General features: G+C 42.3%; 1 long non-coding RNA gene across 4 annotated transcripts in view; it reads right to left on the bottom strand.

The window, feature by feature from the left end:
- Positions 1-460: 460 nt before the first annotated feature.
- LOC111731397 overlaps positions 461-15,583 on the bottom strand; it is a 19,845-nt gene continuing 4,722 nt past the window's right edge. Inside the window, exons 1-4 of one of the 4 annotated variants that reach the window (XR_002777116.1) lie at positions 10,696-15,577; positions 10,296-10,347; positions 5,108-5,301; positions 461-3,334 (exon numbers count right to left, since the gene is read on the bottom strand). This is a non-coding gene — a long non-coding RNA (uncharacterized LOC111731397). Of the gene's footprint in view, positions 3,335-5,107; positions 5,302-9,327; positions 15,578-15,583 lie in introns of those variants that run through there. The other 3 variants (XR_002777114.1, XR_002777115.1, XR_002777113.1) reach the window with 3 other exon arrangements.

Genomic DNA, 15,583 nt, shown 5'->3' with positions numbered 1-15,583 from the left:
GGAAGGCAGGTAGACGAAGGGAAGTTGGGAAGCAGGACCCAAAGGTCTTTGTGGTGTCCTTTGTGGTGTGGACCAGTGTGGACCAGCCACTCATCCCACCCATAGGAGAAGCATCATCTTCAGTAAGGCACTGTGGCTGCCCTGTTCCTGGCTCGCTTCCTCCTGGGCAGTCATGTGGAGAAGAGAATGACAAAGATGACCTAGTTCTCTGCTGAAACCTTCCCAATCATAGGTCTGCGTGTATTTTGATTATACCTGAACCCGGGAGCCCTCACCCAGACATGGCTGCAGTCCCGAGTGGACTGTCACTGTGGCTGTAAAGATTTGTCTAAGCTTGTGGTTATCTCAAGAGCCTGACATCACACTGATCATTAAGCAACAGAGCGGAGACACAGCTGGGCGTTGCCATGGCAACCCGCACTGGCTTTGCCTGCAGAGCTTGGTAACAAGAGCATTTTATTATGGGTCATGAAGGGCAAAAGGCTTCATTTACATTATTTCCTGTAAAATCCTATTATTTCAGGTGTTACACTCCATCGCCATCTCTGCGGCTCTTCTAAAAGGAATCATATATGTGGGTTATTAGGTAGAGTCACAGTTATAACCTTCAGGTAAACGGTAAAGCACAGTTTTTACAAATGAGAAAAGCATTTCAGTGTAGGGGTGTGGGGTAAAGAGGCATCCAGTGTTCTCTGAAGGCAGAGAATTCTTATTCTGCAAAGTGAAAAGTCTTTCTTTCTATTGTCTGTTCCCCAGGGCCTGCGTCATGCTTTAGACTGCCTTGAATAAGGATTCTTGGGTCCTGCGATCTGCTAAATACTTATCAACAGATCTGACTCCACTGTATTTTTTTTTAATTTTATTTATTTATTTTTTTATTATGGTAGGAATACTTAACACAAGATCTACCTTCTCAACAAAAGTCTGAGCGTTGCTGACTGTGGCACAGTCTTGCACGGGTCTCTAGAATTTATTTCTCTTGCACAACTGAAACTTGCTGCCTGTTGATTAATCACACCCCATTTCCTCCTCCCGCCCCTGGCAGCCACCATGCCACTGATTCTATGGGCTGGACAATTTTAAATACACCCTGTAAGTGGGATCATGTGCTATTCGTCTTTCTGTGATTTGGCCTCCTTCTCCGCCTCAGCTGCTGAGTCTCAGACATCTCTCATCCTGGACTAACCTTTTCTTCCCAGCTGTACCAAATCCAGGCAATGGTATCTTCCAGCACTACGTAAGCATTTAAAGCCCTAGAAGAGCCTCTCTCTTACGTAACTGTGCCTCGGAGGAGGAAAATGAGGTGTTCGGCCCCAGCCAGTGTCTTTCTGAAGCCCAAGGCGCCGGCATTGCAGGCTGACCTGGGGCTGATGGACAGCGATTGCCTCTGAACTGTGATAGCACAAGTCTACTTGGGGAAAGGACCTGAGAAGGTCGCTCATTCACTGACAGCGCTATCTGCTGCCGATAATTAGGGATATCAATTGTACAGAGGCAGTCCCACCAATGCCACAGAATACACTCAAGCTTCTAAATCCCTGTGGCCTAACTAACGATAGCTCATTTAGGCTTTCCTGAATGTTCGCAGATCCTCTCGTGACCAAGAAAACTCTAAGATGACAGCTGAGAACTGAAAAGAGCAAAGTCATCCTTCAATCTTCTAAGTTAATTTAGTACAGTCAGGAATACGTGAAATGCTCCCCTCCTCAGAGAACCACTTGCTAAATGAATGGAACATGAGCATGTCGTTGAATTAGTTCCCGATTTCACTGGCATTTTCCACCATCCCCCTAGGACGACAGTGATTGACTTCAGATGACTCAAAGTGGAGCAGTGGCCAGCAAGTGGGTGATGTTCAATGCTTTGCTTATAAAAAAGATGCTACAGATTTGCTGGAGCATATTTTTTAAAATATATTTTCCCTCTTTTAATATTCACCGGAACCACTGGAGCTAGAACAAGTAGATTTTTGTGTCAAATTCCAATCTTCTAACTGTAGAATTAAGGTATCTCTATTTTAAACAGTTCAATCTCTTCCCTTAGGGCTGAGTGACACGAAGCAGGAGACAGGTGAATTAAGACAATCTGGTGAATGTTCTGGGGTGAATATTCCTCAGGGCGACAGGTGATCAGAGATGTGGGTTCAGTGCAGACTTCCTGTTGAGTGGCGTGAGCCAACACACAGCACCTCTGGCAAACCTTCAAGCCCAGAAGATACCACCTGAGGGTTATGATGCTCAGATGACTTTACAAGTTGCTTTTCTTGCCCCAGAGGAAGGAAGCAGGCTAGGTTAGATTTGGAAAATGGAGTTAAACTGTAGACATACAATAAGAATATGTAAGCATATGCTGTATGTAGAACAGAGGTGAATATGAGGTTTAACTGCTGGTTTTTATACCAATAGCTACTGCCTGTCGAAAGGGTTGCAGCTACATGATATGTCAAACACTCTTTTAAACAGATTCCCATTCAGGAAGTGCCCTATTTTAGGAGGTGAATCTTCCAGCTCCCTAAATCAATGAGTATACAAAGAATTATAATTAAAAGGTGCAAAGCTCTGAGGACAGGGGTTTCATAGTCAACTCTCGAAGGCTAGATTAAAAGATTGGATTTAATCATAAATTATTGTCCCAAATCCCCAGCTTTGCCTCCGGTATATTTACAGTTAACTCTCGTGAAGATTTTACAAGTGAGGAACTTCCTTGGCTAACTGAATAAAAATGGGATTTATACATAAAATTAATCCTTTGTAACCTGTACTTTAAATCTCCTTTATCCAGACTACATAGGATCATTTCTGTATGCACTACTAAAATAAAATTTGTGTATTTAATATTATAAGCAGAACATATAAAGATCATATTTGAGCGATGCGAATATCTTAGACACAATAAAGGAGATAAAGGAGGAAATTAAAAAACAATTCAATAAGCTGGAAATAGTTTTTTTCGAATTAGTGGTACTGTTTACTTCTAACTATGCTCCTCCACTGCTTATTCCTGGCTCCTAAATAGGAAAAGAATTATTGTGCTATGCATTACCGGAAATAACTGATACTATGACTGTTTGAACAACATGAACTAATTTCATTAATTTATCTATTACATCCTAAACTATTAAAAATTAAAACAATTCTGCTCTGAATTAAAGGACCGAGCTGCCTGCAGACATGTCTCATGAAGATTCTTCTCTTTCATGTTATTAATTCTTGTTATCAGTTCTGAAGAAAATCATTACAACCACTTTTCCAGGCCTATCTCTCCTCAGTTCCTGAAGTAACAGTCACCTTATTCTGCTCCGAAAAGCTGTCATACTTGTCATTTAGCACTGGGCCTGTGAAAGACAAAAAAGTGAAAAGTGTAATTATTTTGATTTTTTGGCATAGGTAAAACTTGAATAATCTTTTATTCCTTTTTTTTAAAGTCATATCCATTTATGAGTGCAAATTTAAGCTAACACTTGAACCCTGGTTTCAGATTTTTTTTTGTACTGCTTACTTCAAATCACCTGATTCTGTACCTTTTGCTAATATGCGTGACCAAATGATATGTGACCTGAGTGTGAGACCCTCCATTCTTTAATTGGATGAAGTGGTCAAAGTGTCAAAACACAGTCCACTCACAAGAAATCTTTATAGGCTCAGTGGGAATCAACAAGAGCTAAAGCTCGAAGAGACCATTTAAGTCCCGGCCATTGCCAGGGTGGATTAGCAAAGAGATCTATAAATAAAATTTCGAACGTTATCTGTACGGAGTAATAATTTTGAATTGTTCACAGAGAGCCTAAAACTTAAGTTTTTAAGGGCCTCGCAGACATCATCTTTGATTTCTGCAGCATCTTAATAGGGTCTTAGGGGTCTGACATCCTGGTTCTCAGCACATTCATCCTGAGCACAGATGGGAACACTAAGGTTAGTAGGCATTGTATTTATTCTGGTAATGCATTAAGCCATATTATTTTTTACTTCATTTTTATTTCATTTTCAAGGGCCTCAGGTACATAGGACTGAATCGATCACGCATCAGACCAAGGTACACTACTACTAGCATTCATCTGATGAAGGCCCTTGATTTATTACTTTTCTCCTCTTGTCCCATCTCCAATCCCATGTCCCTCCCTACCCTACTGGAAAAGTGTATAAAAGTATGTGCTGTCCTTCTAGTTTTACCATATGTAAGGGTAAGCAATTATGAACAGGAATGTTGTCCCTGGAAACATACACCAGAGAAGAGCTTGTACACATTCGCGAGGAGCCATGTACCTATTTGTTTCTCACAGGGATGTTTGGGAGCAGCGAAGAGTTTGGAGCCACCTCCTCCCATCACTAAGTAAATAGATATGTAAAATATAGCTCGTGTGCTATGTAACAGTCAGAGGCAATGAATTCAATTCGCATATAGTAACGTGAAACGGAATGAGATCCAGACACAAAGAAACAATGTGAAGTATTTCTCAGATATATGTTTATTTATCTCTCATTTTTAAGGAAAAACAAATTGGATGTAGTTTAAGAATGAAGGAAGAAAAATAAAACATGTGAGGGTAAGAGAGTAATTAAACAAAGGGGCCGACAGACAGAAATGATTAACTACGCATCAACACAGTGCTAAGTTCTTTCCATTCATTCTTAATTCAACCTTACAATACTCTAACGAGGAAGATACTATCATTTCTTCTACTAAGAGTTGAGGCAAAGGAGGCTCGGAAAGGCCGAATATCTCACCTGAGGGTTTCTTACAAGGCAGTGCAGATCCGGTTTACAAATGCAGGACACCTGGCTCAAGCCTCACCAGGCAGTTAGAAAATCACCCCAAGAGCAGAGTGTGCGGTGGGATCCAGCCTGTTCCTTAGAAATTCTCCCATAGCTGAGTTTCTCTGTTAGAATCCTATGCTCAGCTCTCGACTATCAATTATTTTTGTTTCCCGGATTCCAGGAAGTGGGTATTAAAGGTAGAAGACACAAGTATAACAGACATTGATAAATATAGTCTGCTCTGACAGATAAATACCCTTGCATCTGATTTACGCGTTACTGTTTCATTCATTTGGTTACCATCGAGTGACATCCAAGAAACAAAGAAGCCTAGGTGCACTGTTAAAATTTACCTGCTGGATGTGGACATCTAAGAAAATAGTTGCACAATGTGGTGACTCATCTGCGGTCATCGATGTACCTGAAAACCCGGTTCGACTCCACCTGCCGCCTCTCTTTAAACTCCTTAGATTGTTCTCAATAGATTCTTAAGCTTCTGGCAGTATGCGCTCTGTTTCTTAGAAATATAAACTATCCTATAGTTGACCTTGAAAATATTAAAGAACAATGTTAATTAACCAGAAGAATCAATTACATTTCCATAAGTTTTATGCGATGCTTGCAGGTTCCCAGAGATTACATTTAACAATGATGAAATTTCATGGAAATGTGTGTGTGTGTGTGTGTGTGTGTGTGTGTGTGTGAAAACAAGCCACACATCTATCATTTATTTTCTTTATGATCGCTCTTGAAAGAGGTCTTTTGAGAGCGCTAGCAGAGATGGCACGAAAACTGTTTCCGATCAACAAAAGAACAAGGAGAAAGACAGGCGGGGGGGACACCACAGACACCCCTGAATAATATAGCGCTTCACATTTTTCCATTAAATGCGTTCAGTATGCAACATAGAGAAAGAAACAGACCATTTAACAGGAAGCCACAGTAAAAATTATGGTCTATTAATAATCTCATATAAGTCCTAAAAAGCTAAGGGAAAAAGAGAAATTTTGAGGATGTGGTGGAAGCGGGGGTCAAATTTGTCTTAGATGAACTTGGAGATTCACGTTTCCAGAAATACAAAAAGAATTGAATAGTAATAATACAGGGCATATTTAACAATTTCTATCACTTGGAAATTTACTAATACCTATTATAAATACCTTTATGCTCTACTAAGAAGACTCTAATTAAAGAATTCCACTTGGAATCCATTTCTTCATGTACAGTAATGATTCTTTATGTTTTCGGGGTTATGAAACTCTTTAAAAATTTGATGAAAGTTACGAACCATCTCTTTTTCAAAATGTACACACATACAGGCATCCATTTACATAACCTTATAAGAATTCATAAATCTGAAACCCAAGGACTTAGACTAGAAAGACCAAATTGATAGGCTATATAGCAACTCAATCTAAACTTCCTCTACTGATTCTTTTTATAAAATTTTCTAAGAAACGTCTTGACATTTGCCAGTTTCGCAGGTGCTCACATATTATAGAAAATGAAAACCAATCACCCTACTTCAGGAAAGGTCCAATTTTGACGTAATTAGATTGTTTATTTTACTAGAGCTGCCACTGAATTCTGCATTATCGTGTTAAAGCCATATGCTAACTTTATTTAATAAATACTCTCATAAACTCTGACTTCAATATGATGAAATGTAGGGGAAATAATTTCTTTACTCATAGAGACATAGGAGAGACTCATTCGCAAATTTGTCTGGTTCTCAAGTTCATGCTGTTAATTAATCTCCTACAGGGCTTCCTGACAAACATGCTTTAAGGCATTAATGAAGCCTTCTAGACAAGCTCAACAGTCTAAGTCCTGCCTCATTTGAAAATAGCCTTCAAGGTGTTCATGCTGTCTGCCTTTTTGGCAATACCTGCCTCTCCCACCTCTTTACAAATCTGTAGATTCAGATGGGTCGTCACCAGCCCCCTGTCCACTCATCCTGAGTCCTCCCATCCTCATGGAAAAAAGGTCAGTATAGCAGAAGTAGAGTTTCTCAGATGGTTACCAATCTGATTTACTCTTTTTCGGATAAAAACATTTGGTGAAGTGATCTTTTTAAGGCTATTATAATAATTATGTCCAGCAATCCTCTTAAGGTTTATTTGAATCGAGGTAATTTTCGTCCATCCACATTCCCCGTCTGCTCTCCATGTTCTTGTGGCTGCTGTGTTGAGCTGTAAATCCAGTTTGGCTTCATGGACGATAATAAGCAAAGTGTCCTTGCTTTGTCTCCACTATAACTCAGCTGCAGATCATAGTACAAAACCTTGATTTTGTCTATAGACATGTGTTGGCCAGCTTGTGAGAATTCAGTTGGTATTGTATACGAAAGTGGGTGGAGCTGCTATAATTTACATATATGTAACTGAATTTTTAAAAAATCTTTCTTTCAAGTGACTTCAATCCCTGATTCGTTTTCAATTGGGAAAAAGAGCGTCAGGTGCATGATTGTCCATGAGAACTGTATTTTGGCAGGCACAATTTATAGTTCGTTATCTTTCTTAGGGCGGTTTTTAAGAAGCAATTTCTATTATCTGTTAAACTGATGTGTTTCTTCTTTGACTTCCATACACGCTTTATGCCTATTTTCAAATTCTTCAGGGCATTTTTTTTTCTATTGCTTTAAAGTATAAGGAACCGCATCTATCAGATTACAAAGTATGTTCTTGCCTTCAAAGTGAGTTAAGCCTATTTATTACCTGCTTCATAACAAGCAAGGAGCCCAGCAAATATCCAAAAAAACGCCACAGTAAGGAACAGAACTTCATACTTATGTGGCTTTCCAGGGTCTTTCTGAGCCATCTTGGAATCCAGGACAAGCAACAATTTGTGGCTCTCAGCGCTGTCACCACCAGGTGACCCTCTCTGCTAAATCTGGGCAGGGAATGAGGGTCGGTCAGGTCCCTGAGCATTCTGGGTTGAATAATGCCACCCTCCCCCCACCAATTCATGTCCTCTTGGAACCTCAGAATGTAGCCTTATTTAGAAATAGCACCTTTGCAGAAGTAATTAGTTGAGACCAGGTCGTACTGGGTTAGAGTGAGCAGTAAATCCAACGACTTATGTCATTGTAAGAAGAAAGACAGAGACACAAGGAAGAGAGAAGGGCCGGAGAGAAGCAGCTACAGGCCAAGGTTTACCGGGAACCTCCAGAAACTAGGAACAGGCCAGGCAAGCTTCTCTCCGCCCTTCAGAGCAAGCGACGGCCCTGTCGATGCCTTGATTTTAGACTCCTTGAGAATACGTTTCCGTCGTTCGTGAAAGCAGCCTTCGGAACGAACGCACTGAGGAGCTTGCGAACGGTGTTATTGAAGAGGAAGAAGAGAGTTAAGACAGTCTAGACGCTCAGGACTTTAAGCAGCTGGACTGCGGGCAGCGGGTGAGAAGGGTGACTGGGGAGCCAGGGCACAGTGACCAGAGATGGGATGATCTCGTTTCAAACGAAAGGGTGATGACTACTGGGGTGGTGAGGAGAACCCGGATGTGGCTACGGCTGGGTTAGGGCTGCGGATGAAAGAGCAGACTTCAGGAAGGCACTGGTCCTGGAGGACCTCAGGAAGCTGTTAGTCACCCCAGCCGCAGCAGCACACGCAGACACAGGACCACTGAGCCCAGCCTGGAGATTTCGCACATAGCTCAACAGTAGCAAATGGAAGAGTTTTTACTCTGGATTATGGAAAGCGGTTCTTTGATTTGGGAAATCTAAGCTCAGGACCAGAGTCCAGATTTCATCCCGCTTTTGGGAGCACCATTTTACACTGGGACGCACAGGGGCTATGGCATCAACGAGACGTGAGTTCACATCCTGGCCCCAGCACTTTCTGGTTGCTCGGCTATCATGTTCTAACAAAATGCTATGGCCCATGATGTCCTCATTTAAAATGGGAGTAAAAAATATACTCACTTTATAAAGTGGCCATAGGCATCAACTGAGGTAACATATGTAAAGCAGCTGGCGTACGGAAGGTGATTGTTAAAAGTTACTTGGTCCTCTCTGTTTCTCACATCTAGGGCATTAAATAGTAATTGGTCTCTTCCTCTCTTTCACATATGTGTTCCTGAGAAACTAGGCAAAGTATAATAGCCAAGGAAACGCAGAGATCATGTCTGGTCATTTATGCTTTTATGATAAATTAATACGCTATTTCCCTGGTCAAGAATATTTGCTGATCAAGAATAATTTTTTTCAGTAAGAACATTTAAGTTCTACTCCCTCAGCAAATTTCAATGATATAATACAATATATTAACTGTATTACATAATGTACATATATAATATACTGCACATTATAATATATAACATACTGTATTATACGTATATAATACAGTGACTCTCTCTACATAATATACTGTATTATACAGTATTATACTGTATTAACAGACTGTATATAACATACTGTATTATATGTATATAATACAGTGACTCTCTCTACATAATATACTGTATAATACAGTATAATACAGTATATTATGTAGAGAGAGTCACTAAGTTTTACACTAGGTACATTATTAAAGGATAAATTATTTTTTAATGGTCAAGCTTACTACCTACTTACAAGCAGTCTTCCAGAGGCTGACGTCAGAGCCTGCAGTGGTGAAGAGCTGAACCCCTCGGGCTGCTCCCAGCGCCTCTCCTGGAGTTTAAGCACTGGCCAGCGGAGCACGGATTTTAACTGGCTCCTCGTACACACGGCTCGGAGTGGCCCAAAACAGCTGGAACCAGATGTTCTACAGACGGGAGAGGTACCCGTTGAAACTTTACTCTTCTCTAGTTCTATGAAATCATAAATTCTTTCCAGACGAATACCTCTTCACATAGACTTTTCTGGGCCAAAACTCTCAAGGTTTAGAAAGTAATGATTGTCTAGTCTGGATTCAAACCAAGACCTAACATCAGAGTGTCTGCCAGGCTCGGCCACACTGGGCCTCCCTGTGTGTCCCCTGCACAAAGCCCCCTCCTTCCCGTCTCTTCAAAAGGATGAAACTAGCCTGAAACTTTCCTTCTAATTTTTTTTTGTTTTGCTTTGTTTAGAGTTTAGCTTTTCCCAGAGAAAGGCTTTACATGTTGATCCTATAACAATTTAATGATGAAGGCGCTGCCGAGAACATTTGCTTTGCGGAGCTGGATGAAGTGAACGGTTATCACGTTTAGAATTCTGCTTTCTAGAAAAGAAAAGACAGAAAGAACAGAAAACGGAAGGGAGGAGAAAGAAGGAGCAGAGGAGGGAGAAGGGGTCGGGGGGAAGGGAAGTTAGAAAGGAAACTCTAACGTGGGGGAGGGGTGGAGAATGTGGACGCGCTCCCCTTTCGGGGTGTTTGGCAAACAGGCTCACCCTCCTTTTGTGTTCCCTGGTCTAAATTCCTCACCCCTTTCTTCTTATCTACCAAAGGGTGAAATGCTGTGACCGATGACCTCTCGGTGCTTAAATGAGCTCCTACAATTCATTCATCCTGTGCTTGCCGGAGAGTCTGCTTACAAGAAATTACGACCAGGATGATAGCAGGTAACATGTAAAATACACACCCAGTGTTTGTCACTGTCCTCGCAACTGCCCCTGGGGAGATGCCATTTTTATCTTTGAGAAAAAGGAGATCGAGAGAGATTCAGAAAGTGGCTAAAGCTCCTATAGGTAGTAGAACCAGTATCCAAACCCAGGCCGGCGATCCAGTACCCAAGCCTTGAACCACCCAGCCACACTGTCACCCCTGGCATGGAGAAAAGGAAACGAAAGAGTCTCTGCTGGCACAAACTGGCAGCGGCACGTGGGCCTCAGTCCCCGGGGACAGTGTCGTAAGGGCTTTGCTTTCATGCAAACGGTATACCTTTATTCTTCATGTCCCCTTAGAAGGGAAGAGGTTTCCACTCCTCTTTTAAGGAGGAGAAGGGCGGGGGACACCCCTGCTTCTCCACCTCCTTCACTCACCTCTCCCCAGAGGACGAGGAGTGACCGTCCCGCGGGGGAGCCTGGGAGAGGAACCCATGCGCTCGGCTCCGCAGTGTGATGCCTCCTCCCCGCCTGTCCTCAACATACTCCTTTGTCTCGTCACATTTGTGGGTGACTATCCGGAGCGGTGTTCGGCCCTGGGGACGGGAGGCCCGCGCTGGTACTGCCACAGGGACCCGGAGGGCGAGAACTTCTAGTTCTGTGGGAGCTCAGGCAGGCCCACTCGCTCACAGGTGTGACACCGGATTTTCCAGTCCTTCCCATCCGTGAGAAAAATGATGGTTTAATCTCCATCTCTCTGTCTCTTCAGCCTCGGTGCTCGATTTCCTCGAGCCTCCATTTCCTCAGCCTCACAGTGGGACTCTAACGCCCACCTCATGGGACTGGTCCAGCGGTGGGATGAGGGGGACCGTGAATCTCCCTGTGCTTGGCAACTTTCTGCTTCTTCACCCTTTTCTCCTCTCAGTCACGATCCAACTTTTAAGAACTGTTTTTAGTAAAGAAAGATAAATAGATCTGCCATTCTGTAATCCCTCATTGCAAAGATTTTATTTCATTTTTTTTATAATATCTCATACATTCAGGCAATAAAACTAAATTGGTGTAAATAAAAGTGTCACTGAGCCCGTATCTTCTGTAGATTTGGTCTTTGTGTCTTAAATTTCCAAATGAATTTATCCCATTGGAAGCATCTAGTGTAATTGTTTTCAGCAGTATATAATTTTTTAATTGCGTGATTAGATTATAATGATTAGGCTCTTGAAAGGAGCCGCAAAATAGAAATTTGAACACGTACAATAAGTTAAACTGTTCACACTTCAAAATTACTCTTTCAGCTTCAATTCAGTGTTCTATATTTTTTAAAGAAAGTGAGACAGAAATAAAACATCTTAGGACTTGAGGAAAATTCTCTATCATCCAAATTTCATAGATCTATTCTTTCACGTTTGTCCTGATGAGACAGCTAAAATTTCAGCCCACGGAGGCAGTGAATGCCTTTCCCCAGCGGGCCCACGAGTCAATGTCTTCTCATGTAGAAAGATGGCAAAAACAATCCATCGACCAATGAGAAGTGAACATTTCTCACTGATGTGCAGGAGGGCTCTCCTTCCCTTTGGGAGTGAAAGCGACAAACTGGTATGTGACGTTGGAAGCAAGAGGTAGCCAGCCCAGTGAGCAGATCCTTCCTTGCAGCTCTGCCTTTAGGCTCAGCACTTCAGGGGTTATCTGCCAACGCAGAAGATGCTGCTGGCGGGGCACCTGGAGGACAGGGTTACAGAGGCTGTGGCTCAGGATGGGACAAAGTGTTGAGTGGAGCTTCGTGGAGGCAGAACTCAGTAGGGCAGGTGCGGGGAGGGTTCCTCTTGATTCCTGGCTCCAAACTGGGGTTCAGAGACGTCTGCAGTAATGGGACATGATGCAGGTCCCAGCCGAGCATCACGCCAGACATGTTTTGGTTCCCCCTCTTGGGTGCAGACCGTGGCGAATGTTGGCCCTCTCCAGCCTGGACTTGCTTGGTGTTGAATTTTCTGCCTTTCTTTCGCGTTTAGATTTCTTTTCACATTGGCCCCAGAAATAGGAAGAGAGAAATAACAAAAAGCAGCTCGGAGTGTTTCCTTGAATTCTGGGGGATTAGGCACACTGAGCTGATGCCGGAAAAGAGTCTGTCAGGAGAGATACTCGCCGGCTTGTTCCTTCCGTACCCTCTGTCCATCTTTGTTTCCCAAATTCAATTCTACTTTTCAGAAAGAGCCGCAGAAGTGTGGCCCTTCTCTCTCCCCCATTGGTTTAGGGAGCAGAAAAAAGAGAATTGAACAGGAACAGGGAGTGGTCGTGAAGTTTCAAATCCTATCCCTTTGTACTCCTATTCCTGATTTTAAAGATTGCTAACTCAATGTTTACCAGTCCTTCCTATAGTGGCTCAAGAGGTTATGTCTGCATAACGTTTGGACGGCCATCAGGGCTGGGGTTTGAAATAAAGTAAAGATGCCATTTGCATTTTTTTTAAAGAGAGGAATAAGCTACAGGTATCTTTAATGCACAGTGTTTCAAGCGTGAGTTCCTTATTCCATTATGAATAAGCTTCAATATCTAGTTTTATTTGGTAATTAATGAAAAATAATGGGAGACCGTGTAAAGGTTATCTGCCATCTATTTAAATGACCACCTTGCTAATTAAACCAATTTGCTGGGGCGGTATTGTCATTGAATGTCACCTGCCTAGAATGTGGCTTAGCTTACCGTAATCAGACAGTGAGACCTACAACTCATAAGCAGGTACAAAGCTAGTGGCATCATATTTCTTTTCGAGTTAAATTTATCCAACATTTCGAGAGCATAATAGAAAAGATATACTTTCAACTAAGACAAAAATTAGTACACGCTAGCAGAAACGTTGGCCTTTGTGAGTCCTGGGTTTAGCAAGATGAGGACTTGACGTCTAGGACTCGGCAGTGGGTTGAGGAGGAAGGGTTAATGGAGGAAGCCACGGCTGATTTTATACCTGGTCAAAGATAGTTCTTCTTGGGAAAGAAAGGCATGGTTAGGCCTCGTATTGGAGGAAGAATTAGGATCTGTGGCAAATCTAATGATGACACGTGCTTATATCATATTTTATGCAAACATTAAGGCAATCGATGGAAAATAATCAAGTGGTGTCACCTTCGTCTTCCGCTAACATTCCCAGACTCCCTACGGGAACAGTGGTGACAATTGGAGTTTAGCGGCCCGTTGCGCCAGTCATTTCCACTCATCGGTGTGATAGTATTTGGCTGTTTCTTCCTCCCCCCATCCCGCTCCCCACAAAAAGAGATAACCCCTCACCGAGGAAACCCTGTTAGCTGCTGAGGGGCTTGGTGTGAAGATTTCAATATTATGGGATAAAATAAATTGTTGTATCGTCCTGTGTCTTAGACATTCAAATATTTCAAGTCATACCTTAATAATAGTGACGAGGTATTACGAAAATTCCCCTAGTTTCCTTTGCAAAAGGAACCTAAGCCTTTCCGAGGCCCTGACTGGTATGGTTGCTAAAGAGACTAAAATGGCATTAGTTTGGGAGGCTCCTGGCTGTTTCCTTCCAGAAATATCATGTAGCCCTACCCACACACTTCCTGCCCTAGTCCCAGTTCGGGACGCTGAGTGCATGACACCTGGCAAAGGTAGGTGAGCTGTTAGACTATAACCCACATTTTAGTTTGCATAACTCAACTCTCCTTACCCATCTCCCCTCAGAACCTCAACGGGTGTAATTTCCTGAGCTGCAGTATTATCCTAGCCTCAGTGTGTCATTTTCTTTCTCGTTTCTCATTCTTCGCTGTTGGAGCTCAGCAATTAAATGATAGAGAACTTGAATTTTTCGTAATGGGACTACCAGCCAGGAAAACGCTGACTCGTGTCTTAAAAAGAAATTAAAATAGGCTCAATACACTGTGTCTTTCTATTCTTCTTCACAAAATATCTTAGTCTGAAATTAAAATAGGCTCAATACATTGCGTCTTTCTATTCTTCTTCACAAAATATCTTAGTCTGATATAAGCGACGTATTGTAGAGCAATGTTCGTCAAACTTTAGCATGCTGCATGGCTTAAAATCATTTGGAGAACTTATTTAAACCCAGACTGCTGGGCCCAGGCCCGGGTTTCTGACTCAGAAGGTGTGGGTTGGGACCCAAGGATTTGCATTTCTAATTGATTTCCAAGTAAAGCTGCCAGTCCAAGAGAATCCCAGTTGTAGCAAAAAGGCCAGACAACTGTGAGGCGGGGCTAGGGTGACTAACTCATCCTGGTTTGCCTGGGACTTTCCCAGGTTTCGTACCGAAAGTCCCACATTCTAGCGACTCCTTCAGTTTGGGGCAAGACAGGACAGTCAGTCACTGGAGGCGAGGCCAAAAATATTTCTAGTTTGGACAGAAATTTTGTAGTTCTTAGTATTTCCAACAACCATTTTCAGGTTTGCTGTGTTATGACTTTAGATGATCGGAGGGATTTTTTTTTTAAATCACTGGGTTTAAGATACTCCATGCATCTAACATTCATACTCCTGGAAATGGTCTCACGGTATTCTGTAATAGCAGCAATGAGCCCTAAGGCCCCAAAGCTCTGTGAGGCACCGTGTTAGCAGTTTGCATATATTATATCTAATTCCTACAACAGTACAGCGTATTAGAAATTACAGCTAATGCAGATGGGAAACTGCTCACAGCAGTTACAGGTGACACAGCTGGTTACCCTGCAGCTGGGCTTTGAGCCCAGATCCTTCTGGCTCCAAAGCTTGTCTTCTCTCCCTTACGATGATCTCAGTGATTATTTGTTGTTTCTAGGGTTTAACATTTGCCATTTGCCATCACTCAATTGGTATAGACGTTCAAAGCCAGTCATATGACTTGTGCACTAAATCTCAAAATACAGTGCATGCCACCATGTAAACACTGCTGTCTCCTCCTACGGGGACAAAGGGTCTACAGACGGGCCTTCCTCAATCAGGAACAAACCGACAGAAGCAAGAAAAGAGATAATTATGCTTTTTAAAATAAAAAAAATTGTTAGCGAAAAGCATTCATTGTCATATTGAATTATTTCACCTGTATAAGGCACAATGTCATAGAGAAGAAAATTTGAAGGAATACGCCTAAATATAATGTGATCTTTATCAATCTCTTTATCACATTTCAACAGTTATGTCATTATTTATTGCCAAAAAAAAAAAAAAAAAAGACCAAGCCTTTCTCTTCTCCTCGGGGCCATTTTCAGTTCATCACGTGGACCTGCCGATGAGTCAAGTCTCACGTCCTTGTCCTGTGAGACCTCCAACAGCTGGATGAAATTCTCTCCGCGGTTTCTCCAGCCCCGTCCTTCCTGCGAGAAGG

Source organism: Pteropus vampyrus, unplaced genomic scaffold (assembly GCF_000151845.1).
Source record: "Pteropus vampyrus isolate Shadow unplaced genomic scaffold, Pvam_2.0 Scaffold370, whole genome shotgun sequence".
NCBI lineage: Eukaryota > Metazoa > Chordata > Mammalia > Chiroptera > Pteropodidae > Pteropus > Pteropus vampyrus.
Note: the sequence above shows the minus strand (reverse complement) of the source record. Positions and strands in the feature narration are given on the sequence as shown.